This window comes from Magnolia sinica, chromosome 4 (genome assembly GCF_029962835.1).
Source record: "Magnolia sinica isolate HGM2019 chromosome 4, MsV1, whole genome shotgun sequence".
Classification (NCBI taxonomy): Eukaryota; Viridiplantae; Streptophyta; class Magnoliopsida; order Magnoliales; family Magnoliaceae; genus Magnolia; species Magnolia sinica.
The window spans coordinates 54,838,045-54,865,798 of NC_080576.1; the positions used below are offsets into that span (position 1 = coordinate 54,838,045).

The following is a 27,754-nucleotide window of genomic DNA, read 5'->3' on the forward strand; positions in this document are numbered from 1 at the left end:
TGCTTAAGGGAAGGTCACAATGAGGACATCTAACCATCATTGCCCATCAATGTGGACATCTAACCAACATTGCTCCCAAGGAGTGGCCCACATAAGGGATTCATACACAACGTAACGGCCACACATACATCACATCGGGCCTCGCCCATGGGCCTCAAATACGTCACAATGGGCCACAACCCATGAGCCTTGAATACATAATAGGTGGGCCTTGCACCTGGGCCTAATACAATCAAGTGGGCCTCATACCTGGGCCTCCAATATACCTCAATGGGTCTCAACCCATGAGCCCCAAATACATCTCAATGGGCCTCGACCCGTAGACCCCAAATATATCACAATGGGCCATATCAAATGGGCCACAACGACTGCACCATTCATCCATCTATAGAGATTATTTTAGAGCATTATCCAACAATGAATCATATCAAAACATCATCTGGACCATACCACAAATAACCGCGGCGATAATACTTTTCATAGTTAAATTTCTAGTGGGCCCACCATAGTATTTATTTTTCCATCCATACTGTTCATAAGATCATAAGGACCCGAACAGGGAAGGAAAACAACTATCATATTGAATCAAAACTTTTGTAACCCAAAAGGGTTTCAAGGGTGGGCATTCAACACCACTATTTTATGTAGGGTGGTCCGCTTGATATTAGATCTGCCTTATTTTTAGTCTTAAGCCCAAGGATGAGCTCACCAAATGTATAGACAGTTTGGATAAAACACATGCGGCATGGTGGGCCCACGTCCAATCTTATGGACGACTTGGATATAGAATACATACATCAAAAGGGGACCCACCGTCCCACCATATGGATGGTGTGGATAAGACCCACACATCACGTGTGGCCCCTCAAATTGGATGGACGATGTGGATACAACACATGCATCATGGTGGGGCCGCACGCACGTCAAATGGATAGACGGCAAGGATACATCATGCTGGGCTCCACCCGTAAGATGGATGGACGGCTTGGACGTCCTGCTACACCGTCCAACAAATGGACGGTGTAGATGCAACATACATCATGGAGTGGTCCACGTGGTGGCCCACCTTAACATATATAATATAATATAACATATTATCATATAATATATTACATTATATTATAATATAACATGACACAGAGAAAGCCACTGTCCAAAGAGTCTAATGATCTGGACGGTGCAGATCTGATGCATATAAGGTGGCGGGTCCACACGTGTGGCCCACTAATATGATATTATTAATATATTATATATTATATACATTATATATATATATATATATATATATAAATGTGTGTGTGAGAAAGTGCAAGGGCCTGTGTTGAATGCAAAACATGCATCATGGTGGAATCGTCCAGATGAAATGAATGGACAGTTTGAATGAAATACATCCATCAGTGGTGGCCCCATCTGCCACCGTTTAGATGGACGGATGAAGTGGATTGTACAAACATCACGGTGACCCCTAGCTCCTGCTGTACGTGCAGCAGCTACAGGCCCACCGTCCATCAAAAGTACATATATCATGGTGGGTCCTATTTAAATGGACGGCGTGAATGAAGCACACGCATCATGTGGGAACATGCAAATGCACGGTGTGGATAATACCCACAAGACTGGCTCCAGTACACAGCCACGGATTGCTCGCCCTAGTAGATGGTCGAGCTGGATCATCAGACCCAATCACTTGCTGACGTCATCAGTTGGGGCCCACCGCCCCTGATGGTGAAGGCATACATCATGGTGGGTCCCACGTGGGGCCTACATGATATAATATAATATTATTAAATAATATATATACATAAATATATGACCGTACAGCATCCAGAAACACTGGACGGACGGCCTGAAGTCTGCACATGTGCCGATGTGTGGGACCCACGGGACTTCGACAACAGCAGCAGGTGCTGGCCGTCCAGCAGGTGGACGGCCCAGCTACAACATGGGCACGAGGTGGGTCCACACGTGTGGGACCCACCAGCAGTGTTTGATCAAGCAGACATTTGTGTTTTTCCTTCGTCCAGGAGCGTTAGAGGCTGGACGTACCAGCCCCAGCAACTGGGCCCCAATCAGATCGGGCCCACTGATGGACGGTCTGGCTTGGTACAACACAAACATCGAGGTGGGGTCCGCACATCTCCTGATGGATGGCTGTCCACTTGAGGTTTGAATCCGCTTCAATGGATGGACGGTGTGGAGACAAATCGTGGTGGGTCCTCATGGCTGTGAAGCATGGATCAAGTAGGCCACACACCAACACACATAGAAAGAGAGAAAGAGAGGAAAATCGGATGGTAGAGGGACCCCGCCACCATGGGCCGCTCTTTACAATGCATATATCAAGATGGGTACCACCATATGTGGGCCCTCTAAACATTCAAAATCATAAAAAAATCACCAACCTCAGATCTCTTCTTCCTTCTTCCGCCAATGCATGCTAGAGCTCCAAATGAACAATTTCGACGGTTGGGATCAAACTTGGATGGTGGAGATGGGAGATAGAAGTGGGCCACACAAAGCTTCTCCCATGGAGAGCCATGGACGTGGGTTGCTTGGGAGGAAAAATGAGAGAGAGAGAGATGAGAGAGAGAGAGGTGGGTGTGATGGGTGAAAAGGTGAGTGATGGGTGTACTTTGTGTAAGAGAGTGTTGACTTTAGGGGTTACTTGGGGATGGGGTGATGTGTACTTGACATGAGGTGTGATTGATGGGATTGATGGGACATGATTTGAAATCTTTCTTGGATTTGCAAATGCGCGGTGTTTTCTCAAACTGAACGCGAGCCCACATCTCGTGGCCTGGGTATCACCTCGACGCGCTAGAAGATTGTGTTTTAGTCCCTCTATGCAAAGAACATCTTCAATCTTGGGCAAACTAGGCCCAACTATTGTCCCACGTCCTACTATCTTGGTAGATATTCCATCTCCAAATGTAACCGACCCACCATCAAATTCTGAGTAATCACAAAAATGGGTCCGGTCACCCGTCATGTGCCTGGAACAACCACTATCAAGATACAATTTTGAACTATTGTCTGCCTTAAGCGCGATATGAATCACAAGGCAGTTGTTCTTATTTTTTACCACCCATTTGGTGACCATCCTCTTTGAAGATTATGCTTTCTTTTTGTTTTCTTCTTGAGGTGGTTGTTCATGGGTGCTTTGGATTTTTTGGGTAACAGATTCAGATTCCATTGTTTCATAAGTTCTTTGGTTTTTTGATTCAGTTGAGCTACTTTATTTAGCAATTCCTCCATTCTCTTAGTCATTTTAGGAGGAGTGGGATATTTCCTCCTTTCATTTGGTATTTTCTTTGGAGGACTCATTGATTTCTACACTATCTTTCCAGTTGGTTTGAATTTGCCTATAAGGCTCAATCCGGAAGTGGAGTGGGGTTGTTCAAATGCCAGACATTCAAATTTGTAATATCCCAAGTCTCCACATGCATGGTAGATAGGAGTAGCCTTTTTGTAGCTTCCAGAGGCTAATGTTTTTCTTATCCATGGGAGGTGCAAGAGAGGGGCTTGATTTGCAAGTTTCACAACCAAATCCTCTCTTATCCCTATGAGTTTTTCCCAAACCTAGTAATCTTTCAAGTTTTTCATTGCTTTGGAAAAACCTATGACTAAGTTCAGCTGATTGTTTTGATTTTTCTACATCTAGTTTTAGTTTATGGTTTTCATAATTTAGATGTACATTTTTAGATTTCAGCTTTTATTTTCAGATTCTAAATATTTAATATGTTTATTCAACTCTTTTATTTTAAAGATATCAGATGTTGTTGTCCTTTCAATTTGTCATTGTCAACATGGTATTACTGAAGATCATTAAACAAATGAGTATTTATAGTTAATGCTTCATTTAGATCTTTTTGTTGTTGCTTGGTTTTATTGTCAGCAATGCTGAGCTTTTTGAGGACATTAATTCTATGAGTGTAGATTTGATCATATGCATCATGTATACTTTCTCTTTCTTCTTCTTCTTCTTCATCCGAGGAGGGTGCGTTTTCGATTTGTTGCTCATTTATCCCCTCATTGTCCTTTAGATTGGGGGATGATTGTAGTGGAGGAGGCCATAAGTATTTTTAATGACTTTTAGTCTCCATCACTTTCAAACTCACTAGTTTCTGTGTAACGTCTCGGAAAAATCCGTACAAAGACCCGAGTACCACCTTAGGCTGAAATCCCTCAAGACTGCAAACTGTGGAAATTAGATGAAAATTAATTAAGTGCTGAACTAAGTTAATCAGTGGGTTATCTTAAACGACTATCTATATGAACTGCAAGACCCAAAACCATTAAAATCGCTAACTCAACATTACTTGGAAACGTTAGAGAAATCCCAAAACCCAGTTGCTCTTGGGAGCACATTGAAACTCCGTATTGGACCTGGATTGTATGTCGAGAGTCCGATGATCGTGAAACTATAGGGTTACGACCGTCTTATTAGGCTTGACAACCATCACAGGAATTGAGCCCAAATAGTATCTAGCAACACACAACTTGAGCCTTAAGCGAAGTGTGTGAGAAACACGAATATTTTTAGAAAATGAACCCAAACTTAAGTGAATTGGACCATTCGCTTGTGGGAAAAATTGAAGACTTCAGACCGTTAGTTTTTGAACCAGCTACACCCATGGATCAGGGAAATTTCCCTGCACCTACCGATATACTTGTGGCCTTAATCGAGGGACGACGACCGTTGATCTAATACGGGTCCTTCACGGTCGATCAGTATGTCAGAATGCACAATGAACACAGTCCTGACATAGATCCATTGTCAGGGAACTTAATCCATGATGTGGGTAAGAAATGGACCTTCCTAAGGGCCCTGTTTGTCAAAAACAGGCACGCTTTGGCTATAACCGAAGTATATCGTGGCGCTAGGGCCATTGACATCACTTCTAGGCCTTAAACCACCCTCTCTCATTACATACAAATTTCTCTAACCCTAGGAGAGAGAAGAGAGAAAAGAAGAGAAAAGAGTAAGGAGAGAAGGGAGATTCCTGGAGATCGTTGCTGGAATCTTTACCCACGACTCCACACGCCATTTCATCTCCCCACCATCGCTACATGAACCTTTCTAACTACGATTTGGGTAAAGAATCCTAACCCTAATCTTACTTTAGAAATCCAGATAGAGTAATCAGTGAAATAACTAACCTATGTCATGATTTAGGTACTTGTTGTTCCGTTTACCAAAACATAGGATTCGAACCATGTTTGAATCAAGTATTCTGATGAAAGGTGTAGACTATAAATGTTTAGGTTATAGTTTTCAAGGCTTTCAATGTCAGTAATGATTTATGTTTGACTTAATTGCTGCCATATGATCCTAGGTACGATGTATTAGATAAATTATGCATGTGTGTGAACTATGTGAATATATAATGCATTCTATGTGTTTATTGAAATGTTGAATGAAATTACAATTATGATTTTTGCTTGCCATGACTATTAACCTAGAATACATGTTTGTTGTATATATGATAACTCCTTTGTGAAAGGACTTGCCATAATATATGCTATAACTAATTTAGATCATGTATATAGTAATGTGTAGTCTAAGTGTTTGATAAAATATCTAAATGAGAAATTGTTTGACGAATCGCTTTTAATAAGGGTGTTGAGATAGGATTCTCAACTACCTTATCCATATTTATAGTTTCCTTCATGTAATGTAAATTACTACTATGTGATTTATGGATGAAATGCATATGTATAATAACATGTTTAATTTGTTTGATAAAATGTTCAAATGAGAATTATGTTTGAATTATTTGTTAAATTCTTTTATGATTAACATACGTGACTACCTATTGCATTTGAGTATGATTGGGACTACTACGTAGTCCAGGAAATCGGTAACAGTTCCCGATTGAGTGGCCGAACTAGTTTCGCCACATTAGATACGTTCGATGAAACCGAGCCGCATGGTGATTGTCGACAGTGGTTAGGCCATGTGGAGTGCTTATGCGCTCTATGTCAATAAATTCAGTGTGCGCTCACACCAATCGAACTTGTCAAATAATCCGATTGGCATATTATGTGTTTACCATGTATGGACACTACTGCTTGAATCTAATGTACCACTTACCAATGTAAAACCTGTTTCAAACATGGTACGACAATCCGCTAAGACTCATGAGTTGGGCATTGTGGTATGGGACACCGTGGTCGAGTTGTCAGCCTACGTTGGGGTGACGAGCCTTCCCGTAGTGTCCAGTAAGCAACCCAATCTCGTGAGCTGAATATGGTGGTGTATGGGACACCGTATTCGAGCCGTCGACCTATGTTCAGGTGACGAGCCTCCATTAGTAACCTCAAGTATAAACACTTGAATTTACCTATCCATTGTTTTCATTTGGGGTGATGCCCTACAACTTTCCTATCGTATGTGATTAACTAAGATTGACGACCCTAGATGGATCACTACTTGGGTTAATGATATAAAGGGAGGTACCTTAGCTTTCCAAACCTGCTATATGAATAAGCCTAATCAATTACTTGGCTAACATGACCTGCACTGCATTGCATGTGCTTTGGCGAGGAAGTACACATTTAGGGAGTTTTCCATGTGCGATCGTGAGATAAAGTTGCTAAGGGAGTGCAGGCAAGGGCATGCATCATTACTACATATCATTCCTGCATTAACAAGAGTAATTAGGAAGTGATTGCTGTATTGCTTTATCATTACACTTGGTTGAATTAATAACATGTTAACCTTTGCCTTATAGTACCAATGAGTTGATCACTCACTCCCACTCTGGGATGGTGTTTTAAAATACCAACCAGACTCTGTTTTAGTTGCAGATGACGATGAGGCTTACACGACGGAGCTGGATTTCTTAGACGAGGAGGAGGAGTTCTCCTACGTGCAACTCTCAAGCAGGTCTGTGTAGACCTAGAGCTGCATTGCCGGGATTACAGGGTTATGGATTAGTTGGACACTTTATTTTTTCCAGTTTGTAATTTTGGAAACAATACATGTAAATATTCAGACCAATTACATACTTATACTCTAGAGGTTGTAAATCGCTTGTTCAAATATGCATGTTATAATCTTCCGCTCGCTTAATCAAATTACCTCTGGAGTATGATATGCCATCTTTGGAGTAATCCCACTCATGTTTAATGCACTAATATGGACAACATTTAAACATCATTATCTATGTTCATATGTGATGCGTTGGATCTCAGGAGTTGAGCTTTGCTCGACCCTTGCTTTTTAGGGCATTACATCGGCGCAAGTCATCTCTTAGTTGAACCTTAGCGGTCGCATTCTCAACCTCAGCATCAATAATAAGCCTGGCCTGGTTCGGAGCATCAATTAGCTCTTGTTCCAAGGAAATTATTGCTTCCTTCCCCTTCTAGACCTCTACTTGAGGGACTTGGATCACCCAAATCACCTTTGGGCCGTCAGTCGACGAGTCTAAATCATTAATTGACAAATTTAAAACTGAAAACCAACCCAAAAAGGCACGAATATGTTCGCATACAGTTAAGAAAATGGATTGTGCCGGCTTAAAGACCCAAAGCACGAAATACCACGCATCAAATCATGACCCCGGGGGGTGGCCACCACCCTAAGGTGGAGTCACTGCCAGCACCTCCAAAGAGGCGCGGAGGCACCGCCCGGACGGTGGTGCACCGCCCGCCTCCACAGCGGGGCAAGGCGGCGCACCGCCCACCGCCCTCACCCAAATGTGTGGGGCCCTGTTTCACGTGTGGGGCCCTCCACATAAACCCCTTTTGGCCCTTTTGACTCCATTTCACTCCATTCTCACCTTCAAACCCCTTTAAAATCCCATTTTCCCTCTCAAAGCTCCATTTCATACACTCAAGCTTCTTCTTCTTCTACATTACACAACCATCCTCCACCATTCTCTCAAACCCATCTCCTACAACCTTCCATCTCCCTTATTTCTCCTCATTTAAGCACACAAACCCATCTTTGTGTCTCAAAATCCCTAAACTTTCTAATTCACTTCAATATTTAAGCTTTTTCCACTTCCATGGCACTCTTCGAGCTAGTTACCACCATATTCTCGCTCTCGACACTCCTCTCCCTTGTGGGAAAGAAGAGGGCGTTCGCGGATGAAGCCAGGCCTAGCTGCCCTACCCATTTAAGGAAGAAGACGAGCGTCGAGGCTAGCGCTAGCATCGATCAAGAGTGAAGGTCAAAGCATGATCTTGAACCGCAGATTCCCACCGAAAGATCTCTATCGCAGGACATCAAACTTGGTAAGTTCTGTAACCGTAAAGTGGTATTCGAGGCTCATGTGGATGAAAGACTTTCCAGCTTGTACCCAGTGATGGACATACTCCTGGAAAATGGATGGGGTCCCCTATTTGAGGGAAATACCCATGCGAGCGAAGGCTTCGTACGGGCCTTCTACGCCCACATACGGGACCCACTACTGGAGCCTCTACAATTTTCTATCCCCTTAGGAAGAGAGGTGGCCATAGTCAATGTAGATGTGGTGGCTCGCATCATGGGAAGGGAGTGTGGAGTTGTACACACCAGTGATAAGAACCTTGCTAGTGAACGACAAAGAAATCACCGCACACATTTTCTTTGCGGCTTGCTTAAGCAGTGGAGGTGAGGAAATAGCCTTGCATCGACCAAAATGATGAACGATTTCTGCCCGCTCCACCACATATTTACGTATAACGTATATCTCAGGTGGAGTAATCGCACAGAATGTACTCGGTTCATGGTGGATTTCTTATATAGAGCTGATCAGGGAGACAAGCTATGCCTGCCTACATTCGTCTTGTCTCAGATTATGGGTACTGCACGATCTACACAGTGAGATGCCTCACTTCCCTTTGGCCGACTTATTTGTAAAATTGCCCGCCACTTCAGTTTCAGACTCCATATGGATAACCTCGCCTCAATCCACATTATCAACGAGAGCACGCTCAACAATATGGGCATAGGCCCCATGCAACAACAAGCAAAGCTTGATGAGTCCAGGGATGAAATTGAAGAAGAGAGTGAAGAGGAAGAAGGCAGTGAAGAGGAAAACATTGAGGAAGGAAATGATGAGGAAAGCAGTGAGGATGAGGAGGGGGCCCAAGGTTCAGATGGGGAACCTCATACTGCTACTCGTGAGGACCACCGTGATTGGGCTACCTTAGAAGCCCACGTGGCTCAGATTAAAGAGAATCAGGCCTACGTAAAATGAAAATTCAAGAGGATGTCTCGCACTCTGAAGGCCCTCCTATGCTATATGCAGGATAAGGGTGCGCCTCCCCCTTCAACAGAGTTGGACGACTAGTCATATGTTGTAGTTGTCTTTAGGTTTCCCTTATTTCTTGTTTTCCTTTGTAATAGCCTTGGTAGGCTTAGTTGGGCTTAGTTGGATGTTGGTGTGCTAAGTGTTTAAAGCTTTTGTTAGTTTAGCCCTCATGCATCTTCTATAATGACTCATGTAATACTATATCTCATGTATTGTGACAATTTTTGGTTAAATGAAATGCATGAAGCTTCTTTTGAATCGAAATGTGTAGAATGATTGAGAAATTTTGAGTATTTTTATTCTAAATCTTACTCATGTTGCACCCTATGTTGTATATAGGGAATGCCTCATAAAAACACTTGGAACATAGCACGTCTCGCACTTGGCATATCGATTAACGGGGCACCTCCCCTGAGCGATAGCCATACGAACCCCAGTTTGGGCCCAGACAGGGACACAATGCTAGAGTCATAGCCAGCCACTGGCCCCACCAATGGGCCAACACCTTCTGCACCACTAGTTTTGGAACAGAATCATCCATCTACATTGATGCCACACGTACCTTAGTCGGGTCCTCCTCCTAATAGGTTGGAGCAGATGATATTTTTAATGCAGCAGCAGCAACAGCTTTTGGCCACTATTGCGGGGGCCATTGCCCAGAACATGAATACGGTCCCGCTTGCACCACCTGTGCAGCCTGCTGGAAATATGAATACCAGCGGCCTTTTTAAGTGCTTCCAACATTTCCGTCCTCCTACTTTTGCAGGCACTCATAGGCATGAGGAAGTTGAATACTAGCTAGATCGCATCTCTAAGATGTTGAAGCCGCTATATTATACTGAGGCAGAGAAAGTTGAGCTAGTCACCTATATGTTCGAAAAGGAGGCTAGTCTATGGTAGGACAACATCCTACGAACAGTTCCCATAGGACACGTGTGGATGTGGGACGCATTTGAGACTCGCTTCCATGGAAAGTATTTCCTCCTCACTTACCATAATGAAAAGGAGGGTGAGTTTCTCTACCTTCGTCAGGGAGGAATGATCGTGTCAGAATACGAGAACAGATTCATAGAGCTGGCTAGATATGCTCCACTGATCCTAGCAGACGAGCTGATGAGAATGCGGCAATTTTCAGAGGGTCCGCAGCCTGAAATTCGCACGAAGATGTGTTGCGCTAGCATTCCCAATTATGCTGAGCTAGTGAACATGTCCCTGCAAGCAGAGCAGGATGGAGATAGATTGTCTTAGACACGTATGCCCATAGGCCCAAGGCCTCGACCTGATTTGCCGAACCGACCATTCCTCGGCAAGAAGCCACGTGCAGATTCGCCTCCCAGGCTTATGGCTCCACCGACCCAGCCGAGGCATCAGATCTGTGGTACACCTACTGTAAAAAAATGGGCCATTTAAACACCTATTATTTTACTAAGATGAGGGACAATGGTTTTGCGCCGCCTTAGAAGATCAATCGTCAGCTACCGCAAGCTATATCAGCTCCACCTCTATGATCAAACCACCAGCACAGCCACTTTACCGACCACCTGTACCTCGAAATAGGCCACCTCAATGACCTATGGCAGCGTAATCCGATCGTTCTCAGCAAGTGTGTGTACATGCACTTGTAGCTGAAGCATCTGAGTCAGCAACTGTAGTGCCCTTAGCCTTTGAAGTCACTGCCCACATTCAAGGTACGCCTGTATTCCTATTGGTGGACACCGGGTCCATTATTTTGATAATATCGTGCCCTACAGTCAAGTGATTAGGGTTGAACACTACTCCTATGGTTGGGGTGAGAGTCCTTACCATGATAAGGAGTTTCTATGATGCTACTAAGTTTTGTAAAGACTGCCCAATAGACTTAGGGAGTAGAACAGTGTGCATTGACGTGATTGTCACCCCACTACATCATTATGACATCATCCTCGGCATGGATTAACTCACTGAGATGAAGGCAGAGATTGACTGTGATATCAGATTGGTGACAGCCCATGGACCTGAGGGCACGACCTTTACTTTCCAAGTTCAGGTCAGTTGGCCCTATCGTATAACTTGTTATACTTCCTTATTAGAGAATGTTGATGGTCTGACACTTGGGGACACGCCTGTAGTCTAAGATTTTATGGACGTGTTTAGAATGATACCTAGACTACCTCCTCGGCACGAGATCGACTTTACTATCGACCTTGTAACTGGTGCGACACCCATTTCTTTACCAACGTATTGCATGCCTCCATATGAGATGGAGGAGTTAAGGAGACAAATTGATGACCTATTGGATGCTCGTTTTATACGGCCGAGCGTATCTCCTTGGGGAGCACCTGTATTGTTTGTAAAGAAGAAAGATGGATCGCTGCGATTGTGTATTGATTATGGCAGGTTGAACCAAGTGACAGTGAAGAACAAGTATCCTTTGCCCAGTATAGATGATCTGTTTGACCAGTTGAAAGGGGCATAGTATTTCTCAAAGATTGATTTATAGTCTGGATATCATCAGTTGTGTGTCAGGGATGAAAACGTGTAGAAAATAGCATTCAGAACCAGTTTTGGGCACTATGAATTCCTTGTGATGTCGTATGGACTTACAAATGCACTGGCCGTGTTCATGAACCTCATGAACCGGGTGTTTCGGCCGTATCTGTACTAGTTCATCATCATATTTATAGATGACATTTTGATATACTCTAAGAGCCAAAAGGATCACGAAGAACACCTTCGAGCAGTCTTTGATACTCTCAGGAAGAATCAGTTATTTGCTCTGTATTGGAAATGCGACTTCTAGAAGGAAGAAGTCAAGTTTCTGGGACACATGGTGTCCAAGGAAGGAATTGTCGTGGACCTTGCTAAGATGACCGCGGTACATGACTGGGAACAGCCCAGTTCGGTTACAAAAGTGAGGAGTTTCCTTGAACTTGCTAGCTACTATCGCCAATTCATTAAAGACTTCCCAGATAGTCAGGCCGTTGTCTCAACTTACTGGGAAGGATCTTAAGTTTGCTTGGAATGAAAAAGCAGAAGTGGCCTTTTAAGAATTAAAGGACAAGCTGATGTCCGCACCCATGCTAGTATTGCCAGAGCAGGGGGTCAAGTACACTATCTACACCGACCCCTCTCGTGTTGGTTTGGGTTGTGTTCTTATGTAGAAGGATAGAGTGATCGCCTATACCTCGCGACAGTTGAGGAAACATGAAGAAAACTACCCCACGCATGACCTAGAATTGGCAGTTGTCATCTTCGCATTAAAGCTCTGGAGACATTACCTCTACAAAGAGGAGTTCGAGCTCTTTTGTGACCACAAGAGCCTCAAGTACATATTTATGCAGAGAGACCTGAATATGAGGCAACAATGTTGGATGGAAACCTTCAAGGACTTCAAGTTTGAGGTTTCCTACCATCTTGGCAAGGCAAACCTTGTGGCCGATGCGTTGAGCCGCAAGAAGACAATACAATTTGCAGCTTCGCTGATGATAGAAGAATGAAATATGGTAGAGTTTGTGCAAGACTTCGAATAGAAGCTTACAGTAGAGGAGCCGTTCGAGAGCATCGCACATATCCACGTATAGCCACTTATTGATGACTGAATCATTGTGGCTCGGAAGGAAGATGAACTATTAATGAAAATGAGAAAACAAGTGAGTGACAGTGAAGACTCCAAATAGAGGGTGGGCTTAGATGAAGGGTTGAGATATCGTGGCCGCATATGCATCCTGAATCTCCCGGGAATCCATTGTCACGCCCCAAACTCAGAAACCGGGTTCACAAAATTCCCGATCGCCGAATCCGGCGCCGACAGCCTCCACAGAACCCCATTCTCGGCTCCCAGCGCCCATTCGCCAGGTTCCGATCCTGGGATGCTACAAGGAGGATTTTCAACATCAGTTTGATTCGTAATAAGCATAACCAAAGGCATAACCCACAAACAACAACCAAAAACTCCATCACATTTCCACTATAATAAAAAACTTTACAAGTACAATGAGCATAAGGGAAATACAATGAAGATAGACCAAAAGCTCCAAAAGAAGATCAGCTACGCGCCTAAGCCTCAGCGCTGCTGCGAACCAACGTCACCTGCACGCAACGGTCGTGCATAAGCTTATAGAAAGCTTAGAGGGTGGTGAAAGTGTATGCTTAAGGTGGTAATGTAGTTATGCAATATCAGAGTAATGCGGAATATGCTGATGAATGCCAGGAATACCATTAGCCGTACCAAGGCCATGTGATACAAGAATGATGTCGGCCATACCAAGGCCATGCAAAGGCGAAATGCAACACAAGCATACAAATCCTCATCTAAGTCCACATGTCAATACCGCTCAAATCTGGAATATCACCGGGGTCTAGTACACTCCAAGCCAGATTGCCGCCCCATCGCGTGCAATAAGGTGAGTGGAAAAGACCTCACTATCCGCCTGCCAATATCGGGCTCGGCTCGTCAATAGCGGACCCATTCCTCGAGCTGGTCAGACTCAGCCTAGCATTGTCCCCTACTATCGGGCGGGTAAGGCCGCACCCCCTTCCAACCGACCACGACACAGTGGAAAGCGCAACCGTCTGGTAATCGGCACCCAGCGCTCATGCACCCACTCGGTCTAGACGTTGGAGCAACCTCCTGGTACCATAAGGGTTTAGGGACTTTCACCCAGGGATATCTATCGCACCCCATGTAGAATAGTATTTTCGGTATCCAATCCTGCCAACCACGATACGTCTGTGGAGGCTACGGCCCTGATGTCGCTAGGGCTACAGTAACCATATCATACAATGCGAATGCATGAATCACACTATCCAGTCATACAGCAATCCTGCGTATATCATGCGCTCATGTAGGGCAACAACCCCTGTACGGGAGCCCCTAAACAATCTGCCCAAAGGCATATGCTATGATCAGTCATTTCTCATATCAAGCATACGTATGATGCATATGATCGTGAATCATGGGATTAAACATGTTATATGGGATGGATGATGTTCATAATGGAGGCGGGCTTAGACGGCCTACACATTACACATATGGGCCTAACAATGGGCCCTCGGGAAAGGCATAATGCGGTCATTGAACCAACACTATGCTTACAATGTGGACGTCAAACCAACATTGCTCCCAAGGCATAGCCCTGATGTAAACATCATTACATAAATCACGTTGGGACTGCACATTGCAATGAACCTTAGGTATATCTCATTGGGCCTTCAATACATCAAATGGGCCGTATCATATGGGCCTCATGTTCATCAAGTGAGCCACATCAATGGGCCACACCAATGGGCCTTATGTGCATTGCAATGGGCCATAACCCGTGGGCCTTAGAATGCATTAAATGGGCCTAATCTCATGGGCCTTATGAGTATCAAATGGGCCTCGCCAATTGGGCCCCATATGTACATCAAATGGGCCTCAACTTATAGGTCCTAATACATCTTGACGGGCCTTAACCCATGGGCCCCTAACACATCAAATGGGCCTCGACCCATGAGCCCATAACACATCAAATGGGCCTCGACCCATGAGCCTTACATGTAATCAAAGTGGGCCTCATTAATGGCCAAAATAATTGAGATGGGCCTCCCATCATCATTATATTAAATATGATATAATATATATATATATTATACATATTATATTATATATAATATAATATTGTGTGTATATATATATATACACACACACACGCACACAGCAACACACGCACAACACACGCACACACGCACACACGCACACAGCAACACACGCACACACGCACACAGTGGGCTCCACCGTCCAGGCGGACGGTGTAATGAAACACATACATCCATGTGGGCTCCATGTGGGGCCCACAGTAATGTCGATATGCCATCCAACCCGTTGATAAGGCCACATGGGCCTAGGTGAAGGGTGAAAAGAAATTTCACCCTGATCCAAAACTTCTGTGGACCCCAAGGGTATTTCAAAGGTAGAAGTCCAATCCCACTGTTTCCTTTGATGTGGGCCACCCGAGTCTTGGATCAAGCTGATTTTTGGGGTGGGCCCACATCAGGTAGTGGCCCACCCGATGAACGGTTTAGATAGCATATAAACATCAAGGTGGGGCCCACGGCTACAGCCGTGGGTGGCTGACGCTCGCCCGCCTGGACCGTCAGCTGCTGTGTTGCCCCTTTTTTTTTATTTTTTTGAAAATCCGAGGATTTTATAGGTGGGGTCCGCATCCAGTGAATCCACGCCGTCCAGTGTTCTTCCATGGCTCACCACGAGCAAAACAAGTCCAATATTGGACATACTCCAGTGTATAACCAAACAGGGAAGTTTTCAATGGTGAAAACCACCATTTGCTATGGTATGGCCCGCCTGAAGGTCTGATGGATCCCATCTTTCATGTCAACGCCTAAAAAGGGCTTAGGGAAGGAATGGATGGTGTGGATTTAATACATACATCAAGGTGGGGCCTACATGAGTGGACCACCCAAGCTTGAACCAAGCTAGTATTTATGTTTTCCCATTAAAACGTCCAGCGTCCAGGGACGCTGGACGGTCTACCACACAAGGTGGGCCTGCTCAGGTGGGCCACCACTGATGGATGGTGCGGGTGCTACACATATAAGGTGGGCCCCACTTATAAATGGTTTGGATAAGATACCTACCTCATGGTGGGGTCCATTCAAGTGGGCCACATAACCTCATTAACATAAAAGAAAAAAAATAAAAATAAAATAAATAAAATAAAAAGGGAGAGAGATAGAGAGTGAGACCGTGTGATGGAGGGACCCCGGCACTATGGGCCCTCCCTTGCACTAAATCATACATCAAGTGGGTCCCATTACATGTGGGCCCATTAAATTAAAATTCAACGGTAGAGATCCCTTCTCCACTAAATCAGACGGTCTAGATGACCCTAAATATGCAAGAAAGTAAACATCATGATGGGGTCCATGGAGAATGGCCCCATCATGGAATGATCATGATGATCCAAGTGGGCCATTGGCCACATCATAGGGTCCAAAGTGAGATCCGAACCATTGATCGGTTGGCCTCACTTGGCCCATCTTAAAAACGTCAAAAACTATCCTATCCAAACACCCACCGCTTGATCTTCTTGCTCCCTTGGCTTCCTTAGTTCCTTGTGCTCCTCTTTGATGGAGGAAGATGAGAAATGGATGGTTGAGATGAGAGATGAAGGGGTGGGAAAGGTGGGCCTCACAAATGAAATTTTCTCACCATGGGAGGACCATACGTATGGGACTTGCTATGGGAGAGTTTGAAATGAGAGAGAGACTTGTAAGGGAGGGAGAGAGAGAGAGAGAGAGAGAGAGAGAGAGAGAGAGAGAGAGATGGGTGATGGAGTGATGGGGGATGGTTTGGGTTGAAAAAATTGTAAAAGGGGGTATGGTTGATGTTGAAAATGGGAAAAAGAGGAGTGGTGAGGTGGAAAGAGGGTAGACTTTTGAAAAAGGTGGAGATGGGTTGTTGTACTTGAGGTATGGGATGCTTTAATGGTTGATTGATGGGACTAATTGTAGAGATTCCTCGAAATCCGTAACGCGCGGTGTTTCTTCGAATAAACGCCGATCGGCATCTTCTTGCCGGTATCGGTTCGGTGCGCAAGTCACGCGTTGGAACCGCGGCGACGACGCGATCGCTATGATGATAGTTGATGAAGATGAGGAGATGAGATAGTGATGATGAAGACTCTGAATGGAGAGTTGGTTCGGATGGGGGTTGAGATATCGTGGCCGCATATGCATCCTGAATCTCCATGACTTAAGAAAGGAAGTCCTGGACGCCGCTCACAATTCAAGGATGGTAATACATTAAGGTAGTATGAAGATGTATAGAGACATGAAGCATTCGTACTGGTGAGACAACATGAAGGCCCACATAGTAGATTATGTATCCCATTGTCTCACGTGCCAGCAGGTCAAGGCCTAGCATCACCGACCTCCTAGTTTACTTCAGCCCATGCCCATAGCTGAATGCAAATAGGACTTCATATCTATGGCTTTTATTTTCAGATTTTTGAAGATGAGGAAGGGACTTGACTCGATTTGGGTGATTGTGGACCGATTGACGAAATCGGCTCATTTCCTCCTGATTAGAGTTTCAAAATCAGTAGATGATTTAGCCAAGTTGTACATCAAGGAGATTGTACGACTGCATTGAGTGTCTATGGATATTGTATCAGATTAAGACATGCGATTCACGTTCATTTTCTGGACTCGAATCCAGGAAGCAATGGGAGTGAAATTGAAGTTCAGTACCGCGTTCCACCCACAGACCGATGGGCAGACGGAACGGGTAAATCAGATACTTGAAGATATGTTGTGAGCGTGTGTGCTTGATTTCAAGGATAGTTGGGATGACTGCTTTTCCTATGCCGAGTTTGCTTATAACAACAGCTTCCAAGTGAGCATTGGCATGGCCCCCTACGAAGCATTATATGGGCGCCCATGTCGAGCACCACATTGTTAGGCGGAAGTTGGCTAGAAGAGCCTGATTGGCCCAGATTTGGTTCAAGCAACCTCAAAAAATATTGATATTATCAGGCATCGACTTCTTGCAGCCCAGAGCAGACAAAAGAGTTACGCTGATACATGACGGCGTCAATTAGAATTCAAAGTTAGGGATCATGTGTTTCTTAAGGTTTCCCCTATGAAGGGAGTACTCCATTTTGGCAAGAAAGGGAAATTCACACCGTGATTTATCGGTCCATTCCAGATTCTAGACCGAGTGGGTGTGGTAGCATACCGTCTTTCTTTACCCACACTACTTGTCGGCGTGCACAACGTATTTCACGTGTCCATGCTAAAGAAATACGTCCTTAATCCCACTCACATTATCAAGTGGGGACAGGTGCAGCTAACTGAAATGCTACTTATGTACTGCGACCAACACGTATTCTGGATAGGAAGGAACAGGTGCTATACAGCAAAGTTATCCCACTTGTGAAAGTATTATGGACTCACCATACTGAGGAAGAGGCTACTTGGGAAACAGAAGCCAAAGTCTATAAGAACTACCCTCAGATCCTCGAGGAGTACAAAAATTTCAGGGACAAAATTTTTCTTTAAGGGGGGTTGATTGTAACGTCTCAGAAAAATCTGTACAAAGACTTAAGTACCACCTCAGGCAGAAATCCTTAAAGACCGTATACTATGAAAATTAGATGAAAATTAATTAAGTGTTGAACTAAGTTAATCGGTGGGTTAGCTTGAATCACTATCTATACGAATTGCAAGACCCAAAACCATTAAAATGGCTAACTCAACATTACTTGAAAACTTCAGGAAAATTTCAAAACCCGATTGCTCTTGGGAGCACATTGAAACTCCGTATCAAACCTGAATCGCACGTCGAAAGTCCGATGACCACTAAACTATAGGGTTACGACTGTCTTATTGGGCTTGACAACCATTGTGGGAATTGAGCCCAAATAGTATCTAAAAATGCACAACTTGAGCCTTGAGCAAAGTGTGTGAGAAATGCGAATATCTTTAGAAAATGAACCCAAACTTTAGTGAATTGGACCATTTGCTTGCGAACGAAATTGAGGACTTTAGACCGTTAGTTTCTGACCCAACTACACCCATGGATCAGGAAAATTTTCCTGCACCTATCGGTATACTTGTGGCCCTGATCGAGAGATGATGACCGTTGATCTGATACGGCTCCTTCACGGTCGATCAGTTTGTCAGATCGCACCATAAACATAGTCTTGGCATAGATCCATTGTCAGGAAACTTCATGACTTGGGTAAGAAATGGACCTTCCTAAGGGCCCTGTTTGTCAAAACAGGCACCCTTTGGCTAAAACCTAAGTATACCGTGGCCCTAGGGCCATTGACATCACTTTTGGGCCTATATAAGGACCTTAAACCACCCCTCTCTTATTCCATACGAATTTCTCTAACCCTAGGAGAGAGAAGAGAGAAAAGAAGAGAAGAGTAAGGAGAGAAGGGAGATTCCTGGAGATCGTTGCTGGGATCTTTACCCACAACTCCATACGCAATTTTGCCTCCCCACCATTGCTACACGAACCTTTCTAACTATGATTTGGGTAAGGAATCGTAACCCTAATCTTGCTTTAGAAATCCAGATAGAGTAATCAATGAAATAGTTAACCTATTTCATGATTTAGGTACCCGTTGTTCGGTTTATTGTAACATAGGTTTCGAACTGCGTCCGAATCAAGTATTCTGATGAAAGGTGCAGACTATAAATGTTTAGGTTATAGTTTTCAAGGCTTTCAATGTCAGTAATGATTTATGTCTAACTTAATTGCTGCCATATGATCCTAGTTACGATGTATTGGATAAATTATGCATGTGTGTGAACTATGTGAATATATAATGCATTTCATGTATTTGTTGAAATGTTGAATGAAATTACAATTATGATTTGTGCTTGCCATGACTATTAACCTAGTATACATGTTTGTTGTATGTATGAGAACTCCTTTGTGAAAGGACTTGCCATAATATATGTTATAACTAATTTAGTTCATGTATGTAGTAATGTGTAGTCTAAGTGTTTGATAAAATGTTTGAATGAGAAATTGGTTGATGAATTGATTTTAATAAGGTTGTTGAGATAGGATTCTCAACTACCTTATCCATATTTATAATTTCCTTCATGTAATGTAAATTGTTACTATGTGATTTATGGATGAAATGCATATGTATAATAACATGTTCAATGTGTTTGATAAAAGTTCAAATGAGAATTATGTTTGAATTATTTGTTAAATGCTTTTATGATTAACATACGTGACTACCTATTGCATTTGAGTAGGATTGGGACTACTACACAGTCTAAGCAATCGGTAACGATTCCCGATTGAGTGGCCAAACTAGTTTTGCCACATTGGATACGTTCGATGAAACCGAGCCATATGGTGATTATCGACAGTGGTTAGGCCACGTGGAGTGCTTATGCGATCCATGTCTATAAATTCAGCATGCGCTCGCACCAATCGAACTTGCCAAATAACCCAATTAGCATATTGTGTGTTTACCATGTATGGACACTACTGCTTAAATCTAAGGTACCACTTACCAATGTAAAACCTGTTTCAACCATGGTACTATGATCCTCTTTGACTCATGAGCCGGGCATGGTGGTATGGGACACTATGGTCGAGCTGTTAGCCTACACTGGGGTGACGAGCCTCCCCGTTGTGTCCAGTGAGCAACCCAAACTCGTGAACCAAATATGGTGGTGTATGGGATACCGTATTCGAGCTGTCATCCTATGTTCAGGTGATGAACCTCCCGTAGTGACCTCGAGTATAAACCCTTGAATTTACCTATCAATTGTTTTCATTAGGGGTGATGCCCTACAACTTGCCTATCGTATGTGATTAACTAGGATTGACGACCTTAGATGGATCCCCGCTTGGGTTAATGATATAAAGAGAGGTACTTTAGCTTCCCAAACCTGCTGTATGAATAACCCTAATCAATTACTTAGCTAACACGACCATGCACCACATTGCATGTGCTTTGGCGAGGTAGCATACGTTTAGGGAGTTTTTCATGCGCAATCGTTAGGTGAAGTTGCTGAGGGAGTGCAGGCGAGGGCATGCATCATTACTACATACAATTCATTAATAAGAGTAATTAAAAAGTGATTGCTGTATTGCTTTATCATTATTGCTTGGTTTTAATGATAACATGTTAACCTTTGCCTTATAGTACCACTGAGTTGATCACTCACTCCCACTTTGGGATGGTGTTTAAAAACACCAACCAGACTCTGTTTTAGTTACGGATGACGATGAGGCTTATGCGACAGAGCCAGATTTCTTAGACAAGGAGGATTTCTCCTACGTGCAACTCTCAGGCGAGTCTGTGTAGACTAGAGCTGCATCACCGGATTACAGGGTTATGGATTAGTTGGACACTTTATGTTTTACTATTTTGCAATTTTGGAAATAATACATGTAAACATTCAGCCCAGTTACATAATTATACTCTGGAGGTTGTAAATCGCTTACTTGTTCAAATATGCATGTTACATCTTCTGCTTGCTTAATCAAATTACCTCTGGAGTATGATATGCCATCTTTGGAGTAATCCCACTCATGTTTAATGCACTAATATGGATAACATTTGAACATCATTATATATGTTACATAAGTGATGCGTTGGATCTCAAGAGTTGAGCTTTGCTCGACCTTTGAAATCCGGGGCGTTACATTCTGAGTTGGTGTCATCGGTGTCATCCCACATGGCTGTCATTGCCTTTCCTTTTGATTTCTTTGTGGGACATTTAGTGGATAGATGGCCATACTGATTATTGCTAGAAGGTATTCGCATTATCCTCAAGATGAATGTGGTGAGTACAAATCAAATGATCGATTCTCTTGAGATCTGCAATTGACCATCCAAGGGCTCCTTTATGCTCAATGAGAATAGCGATGAGCATACTCTCTTGTTCTTGCTCAAGGTGGGAAGAAATCACCACCTGGTATGTCTCATCTTGACCTAAATAAACATATTTCAGATCAGTGGGCAAAGCTTTTTGGTCAAGCTTCGGCACTTTGAAGCTAGACGGTAGAGGCACTACATCGATTTGGGGCAAGTTCTCAAATTGTGGCCTCCACCTATTAACTTCAAGTACCGGCATAGCATCAAGCAAGACATCCATTTTCCTAATCATATCATCATCTAAATCAAGGGAGTGGGCCAAGCATGTCTCTAGAGGGTCAAAGTATAGAGTCAGGAGTACTCTATCTTCCATGAAAGAATTGATCATGTTAATATCATGGGAATCATCATCATCCTCTAACTGTTTGCCCATATTAAAAAAAAATATTCAACTCTAATGTCATATTCTCGAAATATAAGCTCATGACCCCATTCCTATAATTAATAATTGCATTTAATGTAGCAAGGAATGGATAACCCAGTTTGACGGGGATTTGAGTGCTCACATCCATGATGGGTTGAGTGTCCAGGATGATAAAATCTACCGGGTAGTAGAATTTGTCAACCAGGACCAACACATCTTCTATTATCCCTCTCGGTACACGAACTGAGTGATCAGTGAGTTGTAATGTTGTCACCAAGGCCTAGTTGATTGTAGACTGAATAAGGAATTAGGTTTAAGCTTACTCCCTAATCAAGAAGTGCATGCTCAATCCGGTAGTTCCCAATTACGCAAGCAATGGTTGGACTATCGGGATCCCTGTATTTTTGTGGCACATCTTGCTTTAGGATGGTGCTCACTTTTTTTTGTAAAAAAAATCTTTTATATGTTTTGCCGTCTTTTGGCAATGCATAGATTTTTCAGGAATTTGTTTTACGACATTCAGAAGAGGAATGTTGACCTTCACTTGTTTTAGCACCTCTAGAATGTCTTGAGAGTTAGACAGAGGTTTTGGTGCAACCGACCGTTGGGGGAATGGAGAAATTAGCTTGCCTTGAGGTTCCGATTCTAAATCTTGTGGAGCAGTACTAGATTTATCATGGTTGTCCTCTTCCGGGCCCTTAGGATTTTCAGCCCTAACCAGAATGGTTTGGTCAATGGTCTTCCTACTCCTAAGAGTAGTGATAGACTTGACTCATTCCTTTTGATTTGAAGAGCTTGGGTCACTAACTTCATATTATGGTTTAAGATTGGGGAGAGGTTGGGCTGGAAGTACCCCTTTCTCTCCAATCGTCAAGTGTGACTCAATTCGTTGCACAACCTTGGTAAGATCTTGAAAAGCTTGTAGTGTGCCTTGATTAAAAAGCTCTTGATTTTGAATGTGTTTTAAAACTGGATCCTCCTGAGGGTTCTTTTGATCTAAAAATTGGTTAAGGATCCCTTGAGGCGTAGCAGTTTGCCCATTCTTCTAACTGAAGTTTGGATGATTTCTCTAGCTAAAGTTGTATGTGTTTGAGGTGGTTCCCCTGAAAGGCCTCTGGTAGTTGCTTATGGCATTTGACTGCTCATTCAATATTTCTTAAAAGGCATGTATTATTGGACAATTTTCAGTTGTATGAATGTTACAAGCACAAATATCGCAAAGTACTTCCTTAGCTTTGTCCTTCTTAAGTTCAGTGGCCTCAAGTTTCCTTGTGAGATTGGCCACTTTAGTGCTTATATCATCCTCTTCTCTCAGCGAATACATTCCATGCCTCTCCTTTATTTGAATTAGCTTAGAAGTGGTATTGGGTCTAGGGTAGATGTCCCATGATTGTATGTTTTTAGCAATCTTGTTAAAATAATCCCACACATCATTGACATCTTTGCTCATGAATTCCCCATTGCACATTGTCTCGACCATTTGGCGTATGGAAGATGTCAGTCTATCATAGAAGAAACTTGTTATGCGCCATGTTTCAAAACTGTGTTGTGGAAATGAATTGACGAGATCATTGAACCACTCCCAACATTGGAAGAATATTTCATCTTCCTTTTGGGTGAAGTTCGTGATTGACTTTCTAAGGGTGTTTGTTTTATGATATGGGAAGAATTTCTTTATGAACTCCCTTGTCATGTCATTCCATCTACCAATGGATTGTGGACGTAGTGAGTGCAACCACGTCTTAGATTTTTCTTTTAAAGAGAAGGGAAAGAGTTTTAGCCTGGCCGTGTCCTCAGACACATTGAAAAAAATATAAAGTGGCTATGATCTCATCAAACTCTTTCATGTGTAAATATGGACTTTTAGATTTAAGTCCATAGAACTTTGGAAGGAGTTAGATCACCCCTAGCTTGATATCTATGTTTCCTATGTTTTTTGGAAAAACCATTAATGAATGTGTGCTCACCCCTGCCGGTTGTAAATAATCTCATAAAGTACGAGGCAGGGGTGCTTGATGCACCTCGTTTTCATCTTGAATTTCCTCAACCGGAGGTTAAGGTTAAATTGCAAGTTGATTGGCCAGTTAATTGGCAGCCATAACTTTAGTTAACTCTAAGGATCTCGAGTGGTGTCTAATCTGGTGATGGATAGATAACCCTTCGATTAATCCTCCTTCACTTAAGAGACGTCGAGTGTTATCACGGACCCACTTGGGCATGAAACACTCTCAGTTCTTAATTTCAGAATCTAACCTAACCTTAAAAAGAAAGAATCCTAAGACAAATAAGAAATTTAAAAAAGAAAGAGAGAGAATTAGAAAGAGGTTACCAGATTAGAAATTTTTATGTTAGGATCCTACAAAACAGAAAAATAAATTAGTTTCTAAAAATAAATCAGGAAAATTCTAATATAAAAATAAAAAGTAAATAAACCCTAATCTTAACATAATTTCAAAACTAATCAATTTCAGAAAAACACAGTAGTTAGTGTCAGGCTTGTGTCTTAGTATCTCGCCAATTCATAGGATCCCGCGGTCCTCCCGGCCGAATTCCGTTGACCCGCTACCTGTAGATATCATTTGCGCGCAACCTTAAGTCGCAGCTTGTAAACCCGAGTCAACTCAACCTGAGACCTATGCCATTGTGACTGCATCATCGCTGCAGTTGCGACCGCGTCTCATGCGTCAATGCAACACTTAGTTCATAAGATGTGGCCCGCACATTATAATGGTCGTGGACCGCACGTTGCGGGACCCCCTATCCCATATGACACCATTTCCTAGGTAATCATGAGGGTGATGTTATCAGCCCATGCTTGCTAAGTAATAATGGCAAGCTCTTCCCTATGCTCTTACATATGAAATGATTACCTTACACCCATTATGACAACTAGCCATGCCTCCTTACGATCTAATCATTGCCTAGAAACTACTCCTCTCTCTCTCTTATCTCTCTCCCTCTCTCTTTTATTTTCATTTCTCCCTAGTAAGAGAAGCCACAGACGTCCCAACCCATCCCCATTTTCTAGCCCTTTGCTAGCACCTTTCCTCCTAATCCAACCATCTAAACCCCATCTCAACCATTGATTTCTCTTCCCTTGGAGCTCTAAAACCTAATGGTGGAAGAAGAAGGTTAAGATTTAAGGTAGGTTCTTATTTAGGACTAGATCTTTCTTGTCTTAGATATTTATCTTTTATTGCATAGGATCATGTAGGACCCACCAATCAATGGTGGAGATCCTATTTGACTTTGGATGTGGCCAATGGCCCATCCTTGTTGCATGCATGATCCATGATGGGGCCATTCTCCATGGACCCCGTCATGATGTTTTTATTGAATTCATGCTATTAATGGGTCATCTAGACCCTTGATTCATGGTGGGGATGACATCCCCACCTCAGATTTTATTTTTTTTTTATGTAGGGCCATGCAACGCATGAGACCCATCTTGATAAATGTATGATGTATGATGCATGTATTGAGGGACCTATAGTGGTGGGGCCCCTCCATCACCCATTTCTCTCTCTCTCTCTCTCTCTCTCTCTCTCTCTCTCACTCTCTCTTTCCTTATATGATGCCCCACCTGATGATGATGTTGCTGTCCAAACAAGGGATGATCACACATCCAGATTTTTGGGACACCTTGCAGCCCACTTTCAGGCCAATCTGGATGAGGGAAAACACATAGATCAATTTAATTTTTTGGATGTATGGCCCACCCTCATGGACACCCTCTTTGATGTATGTATTTTATCTAGACCAACAAGCCATGGGTCCCACCTTGCTGATGTCCCATGGCATTCGTGGACGGTCCGGCATGCTGGTACCATCCAGCGCCCCTGGACAAGAGAACACAAATATCAACTTTATTTAAAGCCAATGGGCCACACGTGTGGACCCACCTGATGAATATCGACACCGTCCGTCCGTTTTTAGGACGTGGGACCCACCCCACATGTGTTGCATGTGTGGAGGTGGGGCCTACATTGATGTATGTATTTTGTAGCCACGATGTCCATCCATTTTCCGGACGTGGGACCCACCCTACACATGTTGTACGTGTAGGGGTGGGGCCCACCTTGAGGTATGTGTTGTATATTTGCACTATCCACATGGGTAGGACGGTGCAACCCACCATAATGTAAGTGTTTCATCTGCACCGTCCAGACCTGTGGACGGTGAGACCTGCATGATGTATGTGTTTTATACACACCGTCCATCCATGAGACCACCATGATATGTGTTTCATCCACACCGTCCAGATAGGCTGGACGTGGGACCACCATGATGTACTTGTTTTATCAACACCATCCAGCCATCTATGGGACATGGACCCCACCTCGATGTATGTGTTATATTCACACTGTCCTTCATGGACCCCACAGGATGTACGTGTTTTGTCCAAGTTATCCATTTGGTGGGGCTGATTCGGATTGTGCAGGCCCACCTGCTACATGTGTAGGCCCACCATGATGTGTATATTATCCAGGTCATCCCGCTAGGGCCCACAATGTTGTATGTGTTCTATATTCATGCTGCCCATTTTGTGTTACAACAGGCCCACCTTGATGTACGTGTTGCAAGCACTTTGTCCATCTATTTTTTTGGACCTTTAGGCTAACCTATGAACCCCACCTTGATGTGTATATTGTGCATGCTATCCACTCATTTTTTGGACTATATGGGCTGCCCCATCAGGCCTACTATGTTGTGTGTGATACACACACTACCCATCCCTTATGCCTAACCCATGGGCCCTTGTGTGAGGTCCAATATGATGAATTTGTGGCTCAGTTGGTGAGGCCCATTGTGATGTATATGTGGCCCATTTGGTGAGGCCCATTATGATGAATATGAGGCCTTTGTGTGAGGCCCAATGGGATGTGTATGAGGCCCTTGAGTGAGGCCCATTGTGATGTATATGTGGCCCATTTGGTGAGGCCCATTATGATGTATGAGAGGCCCATATGATGAGGCCCAATGTAGTGTATGAGAGGCCCATATGGTGAGGCCCAATGTGATATATGAGAGGCCTATGTGGTGAGGCCATCATGATGTGTAAACCCACCATGATGTATACAGTAATGTTTATGATGCCCAACTATTGTCCTACCTAGTATAAGGCCTTGGGTCCCCATCATGAGATAGATTTTATGGGCCATGCCTTGGGAGCAATGATGGTTAAATGTCCACATTGTAAAAAAGCAATGGTGATTAAATGCCACCTTATAATCCTCCCTAAGGCCCATTGTTAGGCCCGTTCTCATCTCCCCTTGTTGTGGGCTAACCCAAATTGATGGACCCCCACTAGTGTATGATCCACCTCACCTTTTTGGGCTATCCCAAATTATCGGGCCCCCATTGATGCTAATAGAGTACCCAAACCTGGAAGCCCACTCCTTCAGTAGGCCATTTAGGCCCATCCTTATTATGAGAAGGATGCATCATCACCTCTTGCCATAGATGGAAGAATCTGTGGTACTAGGTTTGGTATATCTACTGTTGAGGATCAATCTTTATGTTATGGTTTAGATCTATTGTCCTTCTATGGACCCCGCCTTGTATATAGGCCGATTATTGATGCTGATTATGAGTATGTGATAACATAGCATCATGATACATGCCTATACGCATCATCTGCATGCTTGTTACGAGGAGTGATTGATTATATCATTATGCCATTAGGCAGGTTGTTTATAGGACTCCCTAATAGATGGAGTTGTCCCACATAAGTACATGGTACGCGTAGGATT

General features: G+C 43.4%; 1 non-coding gene across 1 annotated transcript; it reads left to right on the forward strand.

Annotated features, from left to right (window-relative positions):
• The first annotated feature begins 23,539 nt into the window (after positions 1-23,539).
• LOC131244839 (small nucleolar RNA R71) lies at positions 23,540-23,646 on the forward strand. The gene has a single exon (XR_009170611.1). It is a non-coding gene; the product is annotated as a small nucleolar RNA R71 (small nucleolar RNA).
• Positions 23,647-27,754: the final 4,108 nt, after the last annotated feature.